Below are 18,475 nucleotides of genomic sequence, written 5' to 3'. Positions count from 1 at the left end.
TCCAATAACTATTTACGTTGTTTGGAGAATTAACAAGTTTAACAATGTTTCATTTGGAGATAACTTACGAGACCAACACACTTCTTATTTTTAAGAGTGCAGTAATCTTAATTCAGACCAGAAGTGTAAAAAATGAGAATAGACCGAATTATATTATAACTTTCTCTGAAAAATGAAAATTTATTTTTTCAAACAAAAATTGGTAAAAAATCTAAACCAGGAAAATGTTGTTTTTTTATTATTATTTATTATTATTTTCGGAAAAAAGTTTTTTTTTTAGGAAAACGCAAATTCTTATAAAAATCAAAGCAAAAAACAAGAAAAAAACACATGAATTCTTCAAATAAAATAATATGCAAACATAGTTTTTGCTCTTATCATTCTTAAAACATAACCAATGTATTGTCGCCCTAGGCTCCACTGATACAGTTCCGGGCTCTGCCAATAACACCCACGTCTCGTTAAGGTCAACTCATTTAGATATTTAAAAATAAAATCTAGACCATTAGTCCGATCTGTAAATGTATCAACTGTATATTACAGTGTGGGAAGCTGGGGACGGAACTGTATGGTTTTCTAATAGTTTGGTTATTCGGGAGACTGTCAAGCGGGGCTCCGACATATGACATATGAAGCTGCTTGATGAAAATTTTTATGAAATTCATCTTACTGTTTAACGTTTCTGCTTCAAGTTTCGGTAGCTAAAACATTCAACATATAAATATGAATCAATCAAATGGTAAAAAAGAAATATCCATCCTAACGTGTTCTTTAGGATGGAGGAGCTCCGAGTAAAACGATCGAAACTGCCACACAACAGCGATACAAAATGTCAAAAAAACATCAAGAAAACAATCGTTACTACCAGAATGTTCACGTGTACCATTTCTGGTATATTATAGTCTTACCTGTCTTGATGATTTAAAACCATTGTCGCAGTAAAAACCCAAATACATTATTTTTATCCATGTCGAATAGTTTTCTTGAATCGCTTGCGATCTAACTGTACAATCACTTGAAACTTTCCTGTACAATCACTTGAGAGCTTTACTCTGCAATCGTTGGCAAACTATACTACCCATACTATACTTCTATACTGGTTCATAAAAGTTTTAATCAAGCAACTTGTTTTTTGTCGAATGTCGGAACCCCGCTTGACATGTACAGTCTCCCGAATTACCAAAATATTTAAAAACCGTACACTGTGTATATACTTTCCAATGGTTACATTTTGACTGATAGTTAGATTGTACGGCAGTATGTTTCCCCTTGTTTTGATTATAGTCGAATTATACCAGTCATTTTTGTTTTGTTTCAGAATTGCAGGGCAATATACAGTTACTGATCTTTTATGAACACAACGATTAGAATTAAAATACACATAGGTAGAAAAGGTAGGAAAAAGCGATCGTCAACTGAACTTTTTTTTTCAGTATTTAGGAATGATATATATACTAGCCACAAAAAGAAACGATACCTGATTTTTATCAAAAATATCTACTTTATTTTTCAACAATATTGTTTTTGTTTTGTATTTTATGAAACAATGACATCAAAGCACACAAACTTAACAAAGATAACAAATCACAAATAATTTTCCTTATTTCAAGGGCTGTTGAAGTTGTTGTTGTCAAAACCAAAAGTTGAAGAGTTAATATCGCGTATGGCCACCTCTTGCGTCGATAAAAGCAGTCAATCGCCGACGCATTGATCCAAGTAATCGTTGAATAAATGCTTGTTGAATGTTATTCCACTCTTCCACTAAGGCGGCTCGTAGCTGGTTGACTGACTCTGGTGGTTGATGACGTCTGCGAAAACGTTTATCAAGTTCATCCCATAAATGTTCAATGGGTGATAGATCTGGTGATAAAGCTGGCCATGGAAGAATGTCAATGTTATTTTGTCCAAGATATTGTGTTGATACACGTGCCACGTGGCATCTAGCATTGTCCTGTTGGAAACTATGCCGATTTCTATGCCTTGCAATGAATGGTTGTACAATGGGAGAGAGAAGTATATCACGATAACGAACTCCAGTAAGGCTTTCGTTAATGAACGTCAAGTCAGTTCGTCCACAATGCGTGATTCCTGCCCAAACCATCACACCACCACCACCAAAGCGATCACATTCATGTACACACGCGTCTGCATGACGTTCATTTTGACGTCGGTTCACTCTCATTCTGCAATCACTTCTACGTAAGAGAAATCTTGACTCATCGCTAAAAATGACGTTTTGCCACCTTACACGATTCCAATACAAATGTGCATTTGCCCAATGTACATGTAGGCGTGCAGTTCGATGACACTGTTTTAGAATGGCTCCTACTACTAGACGTCGTGAACGTAAACCAGCCTCTCTTAGCCTATTACGTACTGTTTGGGCTGATATCCTTGGATTATGGCTTCCAGGTGATTGTCTAGCGGTAATTGTAGCTGGTAAAACCCGATTCCTGAGATGTGTGAATCTTATTCGACGATCTTGGCGTAACGTCGTTTCTCTTGGACGTCCACTACGTCGTCTGTCATTTGAGAACCAAGTCTGTCTTAGACGACTCATTGATCCTGTTATTGTCAATTTAGAAACACCAAAGTTGTTTGCGACGTCAATATGACGCATATCTGCTTGTACCATTCCCACAGCTCTATCACGCTCATGTTTACGAGGCATATGAAATCCCCTTTTGTGAATGTCACCTTCAATCACCTTTTGTTTACCTGTGTTGACCGGATATTTAATCACCCTCATTAAATTGAAAACCCCTGTTCGGACGGCATAAATGTGGTTCGGCTCGAATTCAAAAAGACGCTAAAATGACGTTATTGTCCGGTAAAATAAAAACAAAAGTGCAGTACCCTACAGACTTATGACTCTTTTCGAACATATAACTAGTCGCAATAAATATTATTTTGTCAATAAAAAATATTATGAAAAAATGTTGGGTATCGTTTCTTTTTTTGACTTGTATATAGATTCTACCACTGCATCATTTGTAATACGATATGTATCCACTCGAGACAGTTACATTTTCAAATTTTAAGTCCGAGCCGCCTCAGCAAGGACTTTAAAATTGATAATTTAACTGTTGAGAGTGGATAAATATCGTATTACACGATATTTTGTGGTGGAATCTGTTTCTCTAATGATTTTCTAACATTATGCAGGCAAACATATTCTTTCTTTTCGAATGATCTGCAAAAAGATGTGTTCTTTCTATGTGACGTCGTCAGACATGGTCGCCTTTTTCATGCCGTCACAATAGGAAATTCAGGGGAAAGCAAGAAAATTCGACGCCACAATCTGAATTTAACCAATGAAGTACTGAGATCAAACGAACCACACGTTGATTAAATTTTTGGTATACAATGGGTGCAGAAAGGGATAAATTGACGAAGAATTAGAGAAATATATATATATATATATATATATATAATTAGTTATCAAAAGTACCAGGATTATAATTTTATACGCCAGACGCGCGTTTCGTCTACATAAGACTCATCAGTGACGCTCAGATCAAAATAGTTAAAAAGCCAAATAAATACAAAGTTGAAGAGCATTGAGGATCCAAAATTCCAAAAAGTTGTGCCAAATACGGCTAAGGTAATCTACTCCTGGGGTAAGAAAATCCTTAGTTTTTCGAAAAATTCAAAGTTTTGTATACAGAAAATTTATAAAAATGACCAAATAATTGATATTCATATATAAGTAACAATAACATCTCCATGCCTTATATATCATGTACTGTAGTACGACGCTAGATTAAAACTGACGAGGAAAGGTAACACACGGCCACTGAAGGCTTTATTTTTGTAGAGCCCATGTGGCCGTGTGGTCTAGCGGGACGGCCGCAGTGCAGGCGATTTGGTGTCACGATATCACAGTAGCATGGGTTCGAATCCCGGCGAGGGAAGAACAGAAGATTTGCGAATGCAAATTTACAGATCTAACATTGTTGGGTTGATGTTTAGACGAGTTGTATATATATATATATATATATATACATATTTATCAATTTGATCTTTTTTAGAACAAGCACTAGGCCACCGGAAGCTAAATTATTAATTCAGTCTAGATGGTCTAGAAAGAGCGATCGGTAACTTGAATACTAAAAAAAAACATTATGACAGAATTTAAAAAGAAGTAGGTAGGAAAGTGCGATCTTTAAATGTACAATGTAAGTCTGTCAGTGGGGCGGGGGGGAAGGGGGGGGGGTCATTTCTCAATAACATCAAATAAACTTATCATAGAGGACTAAATTTAGTATATACGCCAGACGCGCGTTTCGTCTACAAAAGACTCATCAGTGACGCTCTAATTCAAAAATGTTTAAAAGCCCAAATAAAGTACGCAGTTGAAGAACATTGATCATTTTGGCATTCCACCTTTTCAGCTTTTTTTTCTTGATGCATCTCTACGTCATATTGTGAATGATGGAAAGGGCTTGTTATTAATATATATATATCAATATTAATTCGATATCAAGTTATTTTTATAACGCAGACAGAAATATCTGTTTCTTTTTTTAGCCATTACTTGGCGTTCATCGACTCCGTCTGTCGTCGTCGTTTCCGTCTGTCGTCGTCGTTTCCGTCTGTCGTCGTCGTGCGTCTAGTGTATACTATTTCAAACAAAGTTCTATCTACAAACAAGTTCAATGACCAATATTGTCAATTTTCCCCTAAAGGTGTTATTGCCCTTTTAAAAAAATCACAATTTGTTCATTTAATTTGCTTACTTTAAAGAATCTGCTCCTTTGAAACTGCTGAAACAATTTCAGCCAAACTTGGGCCGAATGCGTTTCAAAGTATCTACTATAAATTTTATATTTAATTTCTTTGTCAAGAACCATAGCAACTAGGACTAAAATGGAACATATGGGTAAAGTGCATTTCTTTGATTTTGAAGAAAATAAGACAGATACAAAGATCATTTCAAAGGAAATTTTAAGTCATTGATTAATGTACTATATTGAAAAACAAACAAAAATCATAGATAAAAGAATTACAGGTGAAAGATTCAAGTTCTTGAGAGCTTCTTGTTGGTTTTTTTGTCAACTTTTATTTTTCTGTTTCATAATTGTAAAAAGAAAGTTTAATTTTTTATTCAAGTGAAAATGACACTAAATCGAAGGCGTGAAGGTGGGAAAGAGCGATCGTCAACTTAAATTTTCTTCTAAGTATGAAGTTTGTGACATAATTAACGGTTGTGGGTAGGAAAGAGCTATTTAAGGCCTATATTTCGTCAGTAAAAGGTTTATAACACAATAACATAAAAAAGATCATTTTTGCAGCTTTTTTTCTTTGATGCACATCACTATCCTATTTTTAATGATAGGAAAGGCGATCGGGTTTTATCTATGTTTGCGGCTAAACGTTCGATATGGAGTTGTTCTAATAACAAAGACAGCGATATGTTTTTCTTGTTTTTGCTAATAATCTTTTTTCTATGTCATAATTGAAAAAAAAAAAACTTAGTGTGATTGGGTTTTTTGTTTGCAAGTGAATATTAATTTACTTTAAGGTACAAAAGATCAATCAACAACTTAATTTTTACCTAGAGAATTGTTTATGTCAGGATGATTACATTATGAATATTTTGGTATTCTGCCTTTTCCAACTTTAACACACATCATTATCTTTCTTGTGACGTTCTGCTTATAAAAATGAAGACAGCGATAGTTGTATATATTTTCATGTTTCTATGTATTATTTCAACCTTTGTCTCACTCTGTGTCACAATGTGTAGTGTTCGACAAAAGGAATGTCATTCGTATGGGAATTTATGATAGAATAACAAGATATAAATCGTGTATTCGTATCTGTAATTTTATAGTCGTTATCTTTAAAGCAAATCTATAAAACTATCCTATACATTTTAAAAGTGATGGGCGATCATTGGTTAAATATGTTTGATTTGGTTTTAACCGTTTAAATCTCTGGTTTAGAGTTCTGTTAAGAATGAACACAGCGATAGTTTGTTTGTATGTTTTTTTCTACAAAAACCTCCTTTTTTGTTTTAATCGGAAGGAACATTTCGTTATGAATAACGTTTTTTTCGTCAAGAGAAAAAATACGTTTACATTTTAACAACTTAAATTTATTTTAGCAATGGACATTAATTTTGACAAAATAAAATATTCAGATAATGTTTGCTTTCCGCATTTTTCATCCAACTCTCTTTCAATTTCCAACTTCAATAGTTACACATCATTATCTTTCTTGTTAAATTCGGCTTAAGTTCGCTCTTTATTTGAGAATACTCTTTCTGGGTAGTAATTGCATGATCACTGCATTATTGTGCAAGTTAAAGACTTTGAAATATTAAACTTGCACGGAAGGTAGGAAAGTGCGATCGTCAACTGAATATTTTCTTAGTTTGGAATTTAAGAAATGATGTAAACGGTTGTACATGTACGTAAGAAAGAGCGATCTTTAGCTTCAAGTTATTCAGTAAGGGTTTCATGACACAATTACATAAATAAAAGGGCCGAAATATACCAGTGGCTTTGAAATGATTTTCAGTAACTGCAAGTACTCTCAGATCTGTCTTTATGTTATATATAAGATGTTACATGGACAATCATACCACTTCTTCATTTTTTATAGTTTTTATTAGGGACAGGCCGCTGGCTGAGCAAAAAAAAAGGGGGGGGCAATCATGCTTCGGTCATTCCCTATATAATCAACCAAATTGTCATACAAAAGGTCCTACTTGGACCCGCCTTTGCCACTAAATAGTCCAATATTTCCCAAAAAAGGCGTTAACCTCCAAGCAATCAACCAATCTCTGAAATACATCAAGTTAATGTTTTTGGTGGGGTTCGTGTTGCTTATTATTCAGTTTTATATGTTGTGTCGTGTGTATTTTTTTTGTCAGTTTGTCTTTTTCATTTTTAGCCATGGCGTTGTCACTTTTTTCGATTTATGAATTTGAATGTTATTTGGTATCTTTCTTCCCTCTTTTATTAATGCCTGCGTCACACTATCCCGATTATTATATACGATGGACACCCGAATGGGAAAATTTTAAGTTCGTACGAAGTTGTTCCCGATCTCGTTAAAATACCAAAAAGAGACCGAAGCAAGAACGATGAATAACGAAGTCTATACGATGGTGCCGAAATTATATATGATAGCAAAAGATGGACATTTGAAGGTTACCGACGACGTGTATTTAAGCTTCATATCTCAGCCGAAGCCTACACGATGGATCACGAAGGCTATGTACACGATGGATTACGAATGCTACACGATTGATTACAACGATGGTGCGAAAACAAACAAGATACATAAAGGTAAAATACATGTATGTACATAATACATGTATGAAAACGATCAAAACGGCGTTCTACCTGTTTTGATTTTTTTATGGTACGAACATAATTTCGACAACATATCGTATCTGTACAAGGCTGCCATGCATGGGGGAAATCGATCTTTTTGTCTAATTCTTATGAAACTTAGTTTATTGTCCCCTCGCCTACTACATGTAAGTTGCGTGTAGATTAACTGTTATGGACACTCTAGAACAAAAATGCTCAAAACTTGGTATGGTGTTACTCGTTAAGAAAATCTTAAGCACTATTGACTTTAAAGTTCAAAGGTCAAGGTCACAGTGGTAGTTGTAATACATGGCAATATCACCCTTGTGGACACTCTAAAACCATTATGCTTCAAAACACATTTGGTATGTTCTTCCTCCTTGTAATGATCTGATATTTTTTACGTTCAATTTACAATTTTCTGCATGTGTCATATACACATATAGTGTCCATATTTGTCCCCAATATGTGATATACGAGGACATGCCAGGCTCGGCATTGCCTTGTTTGAACTGTAAAATGTGTCTACTAGTCTGAATAATCACCCATACTTATGCCCATGTCTTCTGGTCTATCTTAAAGGTAAGGTAATGCAAAACGAGCTCTTTCCAGTTGAATATCATTATGATATAGACACACGGAAGGATGTGGGGAAATCATCAAATGCGACAAAATATGACATATAGAAAACAAAATGGTTATGGAGTAAACATTCGTGTGACAACAACTCAAACGATACATAAATAATCAGAATAACGAAGAAAAAGTTGGTTTCCCTATATACATGTACCTGTAGTGTTGGTGTACGAGGCGCATTTATGATTTTCATTATGTTACTTGATATGAAAAATTGACAAAAAATATTATAATACTTGTAAATGTAAATCCTGAGCCTGTAATAGCTGCTCTTCTTGTTCTATTTGAAATAATAGAAACAATGCAGTTCCCTTTTTTTGTTAGAATCTCATAGAATCATATGATATGAGTTCCATTTTTTGTGAACGTCTTTTTTAATTGTGGTCTTAGACTGACCAGCTGTGCATATCGCGCATGGCACTTAAAATGTATTTTAGCGCGAAAATTAAGCTTACATTTTGCTGGATTTAATGCCGTCGTAGTTCCATCTTTTCGCCTTCTTACTTGTATTCGATGGCAACACGACGAGATTACGAACATGTTAAAAATTAAAAACCTTTTCCGAAGTTGTCCCAGGAGGCTTGAAAAAGTGACCAATGGTTCTACGATGGTTAAAGATGGCACCACGAATAGCCCGATCTGGAAACGATTAGTCCCGATTTAGAAAATTTCCATAATCGAGTTGCCATCGGCGTAAAAATCAGGACAGTGAGACGCGGACATAAGGGCGATCACTATAGTGATGTTTGATTTAATTTCAATAATTTTGCTATAACATAACAAAGGGTTTACAGTTTAGCTCAAAATGAAAACAGCGATAGCATGCTTCGAAGGGCTAAGTGAGCTTTTCTCATCACTTGGCGTCATTCGTCCTGCGTCAATCGTCCTGCGTCCGTCGTCCGTCAATTTTTACAAAAATCTTCTCCTCTGAAACTACTGGGCCAAATTTAACCAATCTTGGCCACAATCATAATTGGGATATCTAGTTACGTGTCCGATACTTGTTTGGATTGATAAATATTTTGATACGAACGTCACTGATGAGTCTTATGTAGACGAAACGCGCGTCTGCCCGGAAAAATAGGGTTTTTTTGTGTAAAAAAAGTGCAAAACATTTTTTGTAATTTGTGATAACGAATTATTTAATTGGTTAGAATGGTTTAAATTCGTTGAATTAGTAATTATCATTTTTTAGTAATTTATGATTTCTGATTAAAAATCATTTTCACAGATGTTTAGCACACCTGACCCACGCTAGAATGTGAGATTTTCCCCTTAGGTTGCACCTGTTGCTGTTTTAAATAAAAAGTCTTATTCGCTGAAACAATTTGACCAAATGTTACAATATTTATACGTTATACTTTTTACCACAAAACACAATCAAACTTGTAATTGAAGAGCGTCACTTTTACAGTTCATAAGTTCATAGGTTAAGTCCTTTATTAATGGAAAAGTGATAATTCTGTCGTTTCCCTTGTCAACATTGAGTTTGCCTCAACCAATTGTTAATAAAGGAAGCTATTAAAACAAGAGTTCCAAATGGTGAAGTTGAAATCATCCCTTCGTAAATTTAACGGAAGCCATTGCAATTTGGTCAGTTAATTAGTAACAACGATTGGCCATCTGGTCAGAATGGGCAAATTATATGAAAGACTTACTGCTTAGTTTATTTCCATTTTTCTCTACATGTAGTTGTTTTAGTGGAGAAGACAAAATGTTTAAAGTTGAGAGATCTATGGACGACAGACGGATGGACGAATGAACGGACTCAAAGTGTTGACAAAGCGTTAAAAGGGAGGTACAAATGTTAATACGTATTCTAAAAGGTTTGGCAATTGTCACAATGTCACCTTTTATACAAAATGTATGTGTTCGTGCCTCAAGTTAAGAGTTTCATTAATGTCTGAAAGATTTTAATGGAGCTGTATAGATCTTTTGTGGTCACAAATTGTGTTACGGCAAAACTAACGGGATGACTTCATAAACCCATCCTCTTGTTTGTTATTCATAATGGTTCATATATATTTGCGTCGACTTAACAATCGATACCAGCACTGTATAAACTTTTCGACATACAATGACTAAATTAAATTTGACATTTCAATTAAACTGTGTATTAGTTTACTATGAACGTCGAGTTAATCAAGTACATAAGTGTTGAAAACCGTCACGCTAAATGCCTAAGAATCCCGAATAAAAAGTAATAAATCGCCATCAAAGGGACGTGTTGGTAGTTATTCTATATATTGAGGATTTTGTCAAATCATTGAAGTCGTCTGTCATTGCAGTTAAAAGAACTGATTTGAAGATATATACCTTGGATACGTAAATGTTTGAACTGAGGCGGTTGACCTTCATCGCCGAACAAGTTCCGAAAATGAAGATCGCGAGAAGGAATATACAGAGAAAAATTTGCCCCCAGTAGCAGTATTTGATCCTGTAACGAATTTAGTGTTAGATTCTAAAAGGATAAGCGTGGAGTTTTGTTTAATTAAGAGGAAAATTAAGCACGATATTTCAATCATTCGTAACAGTTTCCGAGTTTTAAACTTATTTCTGTGGTGCATGATAATTTAAAAGGAAAAAGTTGTGAGAAACTTTTCTTGGTGTCTAAAGTTAATATACCGAAAGATATAGAATTGGTTTTGGACTATGGATAGACCAAGAGAGATAGGATTCTAGGAAACCCTTGAATGACCGGATAACTCTGTCGCTTCTAAATTAAATGTAAAATGTCAATTATCAATTGGTAAGTAGGAAGACAATAATTCATTGATTTATTTTTATACATTCAAATTCAATATTTGGTAAAATTTGTCTAGAGACTAGGTAGTAGTGGTCAGGCTAGCGCTTCGGGCACAATTTGTAAGTTGTGCGTACAAGTTTCAAGAATTGAAATCTATACTTGAACAATGTTTAAAGAATGACTGTAATATCTGTTTCTTTCTAATTAAAGTTTGGATCACATGTTTGATGTTATTTCGAATAGATACTACAGCCTACCTTAACTTATTAAGAAAGAAAAAACATTTTTAATTTCATTAAATTTTTTCGTGTCTAAAATATACGTAACAGTGGGGATTAGTGAGTGACTGGATTGAATGTGAAACAATTTCATATATGTTTACAAAAGATCAGGAAATTTGGATATTTTATCGAAAGGTCATTTATTATTTTACTGCATGCATAAATTGATTGAATAGATCAAATTGGTAATAAATATCAATAAAGATATACATTGTATTCCAGAATTCGTCTATGCAAATCACAGGAAAATAATTAATTAGTTGCGTCAATACAAATATTCACCGATTGTTTGTCAACAAACTTTAATATACTTTGTTCTAATAATAAACATTATGCAACTAGACAACAACAAAACATAATAATCAGGGCAAACATGTACTAAATAGAACATGAATAAGGGCTAATGGACCGGGATTCTGTTTTATACAATATAACAACTAGTTTGATTTTATATGAGGCTTCACACCAGTCCATATGGACTAATACATATAAAGGTAAACAAGGAATGCAGGATATAACTACCGATCGAAAGCAAGGTAGGTAAAAGGCAGTGGCTATGTTGCCGGCTCCGGAGTATATGAAATACATTTTATTGAAAAAAATTATCATGAACACACATGATATATGTGGCTACTAGGTGAGATTTCTATAATCTTTTAGTCTTCGACTAGATAAAGGATAACCATACTTTCGTATGTCGAACAGTTCCACCACCAAATAATAAACGGAAAACTCAATTAACAATCCTAACACAACAACCTTATGTTCACTATTTACATTAGGATCTTTAAGTTTTAATGACTTTATACATGGGAAGTTTACAGTTTTTTTACTTTGACATGGGAAGTTTACAGATTTTTAAGACTTTTTACATACAAAGTTAAGAATATTTCTGATTTTTTACTTTAAGCAGTTTGTTTTATTTTGGTATAGTACTATTTAATGTAATAACACTTACAGAATAAATTACATAAATTCTTTTTAGATAATTCGTAATTCAGAAAAAAACTAAATTCATAGTCTTTGACCTTTAAGAATTGACCTTTATATCTTTAAAGTAATATGGCACTAATTTATTTACTGTGTATTATGAGGGTAAATAGAAAAAAACGACTTATTTAATGTTAATTCACATATTCATTAACTGAGACTTTAAGATTTAATAAAAAGGATTATACTTTTGAAAATTGTATTAAGTAGACTAGATTTTCATATGTTTGTTTAATTATTCATTGCTGCAACACCCATCCTTGGACCCACTCTTCGTGCATCTTTTTTGTTTGCTTGGTCTTTCATCACCAGTTGATATCGTGCATTATGTATAAGGAACACTGACCTTCTTGATTGGAATTTTATTTTGAGATATCAGGTCAGATGTGACTCAGTAAACAGTTTATATGCTTGTTTTGTCCATTAATACTTGTATTGTCATTTTATATGTGAGGTTTTCTTCAAGCACATCAACATTTGAGGTCAGGATGTTCTTACTTGTTCGTAAAATTGTTTGTCTTAATAAGACCGGCAAAATAGCAAAACTCTATACAAATCGCTTTTTTACCGAAGCCGATAAAATAAACCCTAACTAAGAGATGGATGTCCATCAATGTCTTTATCATGTTTATCTTTAATAGTGTGACGGTTATGTGTATATTTTATATATTCAGCCTATGTTCAAAATATTTGTATGTGCGTACTAGGTATGTAAAGTAGATGTAAATGATAATACTATAGATTTTTTTTTCAGAGGCTATAAATTGTACATTGTGACAAATGATAACAGTGTGAATGTGAAAAATTGTGAGCTCTGCACATCTACCTCAAGCAATTTTCGTGCTAATGGCAGAATAAAGTAATTAAAATAGCTGCCAAGGTAGTGTGAATGATATGATAATGTACATGTAGTTTGGTATGAACTTTAAAGTTTTCTTGCACTAATCTTTGAAATGAAAGAGCTGAAGAAGGACTACAAATTGATATAAAAATGTGTGTACACCTAAGTAATACATGTATATTCTTATGGGCCTCAGGAAAAAACAGTCCTACAGCTTACGATGTTAACCTCTTTAAATATGTAAGAAATTGTTATTATATAACATTTACAGAGTAAAAAACAAAAACACTGAAATAAATGTAGATATTGTTTTCAAATCTATATATTATGTATATTGAAGCTCAACATTATGAAAAAATCACACAAGAGAAGAATAACATTCAGATTACAGAAATGAACTTTGCATTATTTTCATAATTGAAAATTCTTAAAACTTAAAACTTTCTCATAAATTCTGTTGATACAATGTATACTTCACATTTTGCTGCGCTTCAACAATATTTATTTCTCAGATGATTTGCATTATGTTCAGAGTAAGAAGATGTAACCTGTAAGTGTTATCTATACACTTGTATGTGGGTTTGAATGAAGAAGAGAGGAAACCCAACATCACTATTACAACCTAAAGATTTGTAAAGATCTATATTCAGTCATAAACTATCATTATAATGTTTGTTCCATTTAACGTTTCTAAAATTTTTTCTACAATTTTAATGTATCTAAAGATCTAAATTTATTTGTAGGGGGAAATCATCAGAAATGTATGTAAAGAGGAACCTCCTGAAAGAAAAGACAATTCTGAAACAAAATCAACTAATGTACAAAAGATTGATGAAACTCATCAACAAAGGACAAACAACACAAAAACCTCTTATGTTGTCCCGAAAAAACGTCAGATCAAGCACAGAAATTTACTAAAGGCGAATTTTCAAAATTAATGCTGGATAGAAGCAATATGCATCTCGATATTTTGAAATATATTCAAAATTGTTCAACTACATTAAATTAATGCCAAAAGTAGGAGACCCCGCGAATAGTTGTGAAGGCTATGCTGATAAAACTAGGAATTTTACTTAGGAGCAAAGATCATCAATCCTAAAATATTTATGTGACAATGTTCATCCAATCACCTTGCAACACCTTGATGTACATGTACCAAGTCTAATTCATGTCACTATTACATGCACTTTGATACACAGACCATCCAACTTTGATTCAGGTTTGTCTGTTTTTGCTTCTCTTTTATTTCTGTCAGAAGAATATTGACTTTGAAATTTTGCTTAGTTTACATGTATTAGTTTGTGTTTAGATTTGTTTAAAGGCAACTACTTGTGATAAGTCAATGGGATTTTGTAAGTAGGTCCGAGACCACAATTGTCGTTCCTTGATTAATATAGTCCCTAGTGTTAACAGTGGGTTACTTGCCAATAATTTTTATACCCCTTCCAAGTTTATTTCTCCATGTTTAATGCCTCAAATTGTAAGTAGGGGGTGAAATTACACTGTAAAAAATTTGGGTCCAGAATTTTACAAGAAAGTAGTGATTTGGTCCAGCTGAAAAAAGGTTAAAAATTAGCAATTTGGAAGCTGTTAAAAGATTTTAAGACACCCTAAACACAAAATTGTCCATATTTTGAGTTAGAGGCGATGAAGTTTTCTATAATTTTGATATAATTTGTCCCAAAAGTAGTACAACACACTGTAAAAATTTCATTGAGAAAGCGCAGGTGGGATTTTTTCAATTTTCATCTATGTTCTAAAAGAAATGCACTACGAATTAATTGTGTTCTCAGACCAGAAGTTGTATTAGCATTGGCACATCTCTTTTCTATAGAGATTGTTTAGCCCATGTTCCTTCAGTCATGCGTGGATAATTGTCTTTCAATATTTGCAACACTGACATGTTAAAGTGTAGCTATTTTAATTCCAACATCTGTCAAAAACAATTCTAATGATTTGCCGTTCGACAAATGTTCCTATTCATTTGTTAAAACTATAATTTCAAGAAAATGAAAACAGCGTGTGCATATTTGTAATCATTAAATAGCAAAAATATTATCATTGATACTCAAAATATTACAGATGAGTGATGCAGGCTATTCAAATCCAAAACCTTGTCATATCTGATTGAAAAATCTCATTTACCTTATAATACTTTTGATCTTTTAGACAAAGAATATAAATCCTTGTAACATATGCATGAAAGTTAAAATAGAAATGTATAAAATAAAAGATGCTGTTAAAAAGATCTGCTGAACAAAAAGTAGAAAGATCACCTTGATAGACAAAGGTAATGTTATTCAACTGAACATTGAACTTGAAACCATTGAAGCAGATTTTATATGATACAATTCCCATTACTTTTGTTAGTTTAAAAAGAATAGATTGTTTAAGTTTATAAATGTCTCTTAAATGTAATACATTTGACCAAAAAAAAAGTTTTTTTCAAAAATGTTGCTACTGATGACAAAATGGATGTCTAGTTCAATAGAGGCAATTTTACCTTAACAGTTCAGGAGTTATGGTGTTGAGATATTGAAAATGAAAGTGTGAGTTTCAGGTTAAATTTTTCGGTCAAGGTAGTTTTTGATGATGTTGAAGTCCAATCAACTTGAAACTTAGTACACATGTTTCCTATGGTATGATATTCCTAATTTTTATGCCACATTAGATTTTTTACCCAATGTCATGGTCCATTGAACATGGAAAATTATAGTGCGAGTGGGGCATCCGTGTACTTTGGACACATCCTTGTTCTTCCAATTTTAGTTTGTTTGTGACTGTACAACCATAAGGTCAAACCAAATGATTGAAAATAGGAAATATGGTTGATTCCAATTTTGTAAGCTAGGACAAAAGTGGCCATTGAAAGAAATTAGTTGTCTTAAAAAGTATGTTTGAAATGGACAGTCTACTTTTATGTGAAAAAGTATAATATTCTTCAAAAAAACTTATTTCAAATGTGAAAACTGTAGATATAAGCTGCTAAAGGGGAACCACTAATGATATTGTTATATATAAAAAAAAAAGAAGATGTGGTATGATTGTCAATCAGACAACTGTCCACAAGAGACAAAAATATGGGCTTCAACAATGAGCAAAGCCAATACTGCATAGTCAGCTATAAAAGGCCCCGATATGACAATATTAATGTAAAACAATTCAAACAAGAAAACTAATGACCTTATTTAAATATAATAATGAACAAAAAACAAATATGTAACACATAAACAAACGAAACGACAACCACTGATTACAGGCTCCTGACTTGGGATAGGCACATGCATAGATAATGTGGCTGGGTTAAACATGCACAGTTTTTTTTACATTGGCATTTCCACATATATCACATTGCATTGCACTTTCAGTTTCATTCATCAGTCATTAACGTTTTTTCACAATTTAAGGTTAAGTTTTATTTGTTTTGAATGATTAAACCATTTGCATGATTTCAAATGTCATATCCACTTTTTCCTACCTGCCCCTGGAGGACTTTTGAATTCAGTGTTGGTTTGAAATAGCACATCCTATTGATGGCCTCTTTTTCTAAATTTTATTAAAAGTTTCAACTACATAGTTAGATCTTAATTTTTCAGGCTTTTTACATCATATGGCTGATCTAGATGCTGTTTTAAGAGCACAGTCTGTACTGTTTGTGATTGAAGAAGAAGTGGAAACAAAGCCAGAAAATCTGTTGAGTCATACAGATATTCTGTTTAATATGTCCTGAAACACAAACTTCAGCGAAGACATACTTTAGTAAAGATGCATGGCAGCTTGTTTTAAATACTCTCAAAGTATTAGAAGGTACACAAATGTAACAAGTCTGAATATTAAAAAATAGAAAACTAACGACCTTATTTAAATATAAAAATGAACAAAAAACAAATATGTAACACATAAACAAACCACTGATTACAGGCTCCTGACTTGGGATAGGCACATGCATAGATAATGTGGCTGGGTTAAACATGCAGGTTTTTTTTTACATTGGCATTTCCACATATATCACATTGCATTGCACTTTCAGTTTTATTCATCAGTCATTAACGTTTGTCACTATTTAAGGTTAAATTTTAACTTAACTGCTGCAATCAAAGAATTTTCATTGCTTTTTTAGCTCACCTGGCCCACAAGGCCAAGTGAGCTTTTCTCATCACTTGGCGTTCCTCGTCCTTTGTTCGTCTCCGTCGACATCGTTGTTAACTTTTACAAAAATCTTCTCCTCTGAAACTACTGAGTCAAATTTAACCAAACTTAGCCACAATCATTATTGGGGTATCTTTTTGAAAAAAAAATGTGTGCAGTGACCCAGCCAACCAATCAAGATGGCCGCCATGGCTAAAAATAGAACACATGGGGTAAAATGAAGATTATAACTCTGAAAATAAAGCATTTAGAACAAATCTGACAAAGGATTGAATTGGTATCTAGTCAATATCTATTTTCCCTGAAATTTTCAGATGATTTGGAGAAATGATTGTTGGGTTGCCTCCCCCTCAATTGGTAATTTGAAAAAAAATGCCTTTTTTGGTTATTATCTTGAATATTGTTATAAATAGAGATAAATTGTAAACAGCATAAATGTTCAGCAAAGTAAGATCTACAAATAAGTCAACATCACCAAAATGGTCAGTTGACCTCTGAAAGAGTTATTGCCCTTTATAGTAAATTTTTAACAATTTTCATTAATTTGGTAAATTGGTTTACAAAATACTTTCCTTTCTATCTAAAGGGCCAAGTTTATTATAGATAGAAAAATTGTAAGTAACAAGAATGTTCAGTCAAGTAAGATCTTCAAACACAATTTTGTCATGAATCCATCTGTGTCCTTCATAGACTAAGGTGAGCGACACAGGGTCTTTAGAGCCTCTAATTTATGTTTTAGATATGTATATTAGTAACACTCAGAAGTATTATGATAAGATTTCTCCATGCCAAACAAGAAAAGGCAAAGCTTTAATAGGTCCAGTTGAAGGTGAGTTTCATATTAATGAATATTGAAAAAAACATCTGAACGTAAGTACGTATATGTGGAATAATTGTCATTGGTACCAAACCCAGTTACGACATTTAACAAGTATTAAATAAGCTCTCTACGAGTTCAAGTTTGACATCATTATAAAGTTGACTTTTGACTGGTTTCTGCTGGTTTATAGTAGAAACGTGTTTAACTGGCCATGGACCTAAGAGCAAATTGATTTTATTTCCAATAAGTTAATTAATGAAAATATAAAATGTGTAAAAGATTTTCAAGGAGACAACAATGAGCTAGAGACCAATTTGCATAGATGTAAACTACTATTGGTTACTGTTTGGCCTTCAACAATAAGCAAAATCTTTAAATGTAGGAAGTTATGAAGACTTTGTGACATTATGTTAAGACTTTGTAATAACTTCACCATTGTTTTAAGGATAAAGCTTATTCAAGCACTTTTAAAAAATTTTTGTAGGAAGAATATTTAATAAGTTTTCAAAAAGGACATCAGACCAGATTAAATCAAGTAAGTAATTCTTGACTTGTGTTAGTATTTTAATTTATAATGGTCTGATTAGTGCTGTTTTCTACTGCACAAGTATTTCTTTGGACATAATACAGTTTGGGTTCTACAGATAAGTCTGAACCATCTTAAATATTTATCAATATGCTCCAGTA

At 33.0% G+C, this 18,475-nt stretch overlaps 1 long non-coding RNA gene across 1 annotated transcript; it reads left to right on the top strand.

The window, feature by feature from the left end:
• The first annotated feature begins 1,316 nt into the window (after nucleotides 1-1,316).
• LOC143050997 (uncharacterized) lies at nucleotides 1,317-17,798 on the top strand. The gene is made up of 6 exons (XR_012970533.1): nucleotides 1,317-1,394; nucleotides 12,733-12,858; nucleotides 13,563-14,038; nucleotides 14,989-15,109; nucleotides 16,416-16,626; nucleotides 17,708-17,798. It is a non-coding gene; the product is annotated as an uncharacterized LOC143050997 (long non-coding RNA).
• Nucleotides 17,799-18,475: the final 677 nt, after the last annotated feature.

Source organism: Mytilus galloprovincialis, chromosome 11 (genome assembly GCF_965363235.1).
Source record: "Mytilus galloprovincialis chromosome 11, xbMytGall1.hap1.1, whole genome shotgun sequence".
Classification (NCBI taxonomy): Eukaryota; Metazoa; Mollusca; class Bivalvia; order Mytilida; family Mytilidae; genus Mytilus; species Mytilus galloprovincialis.
The sequence above is the reverse complement of the archived record's forward strand: the minus strand, read 5'-3'. Positions and strand labels throughout refer to the sequence as shown.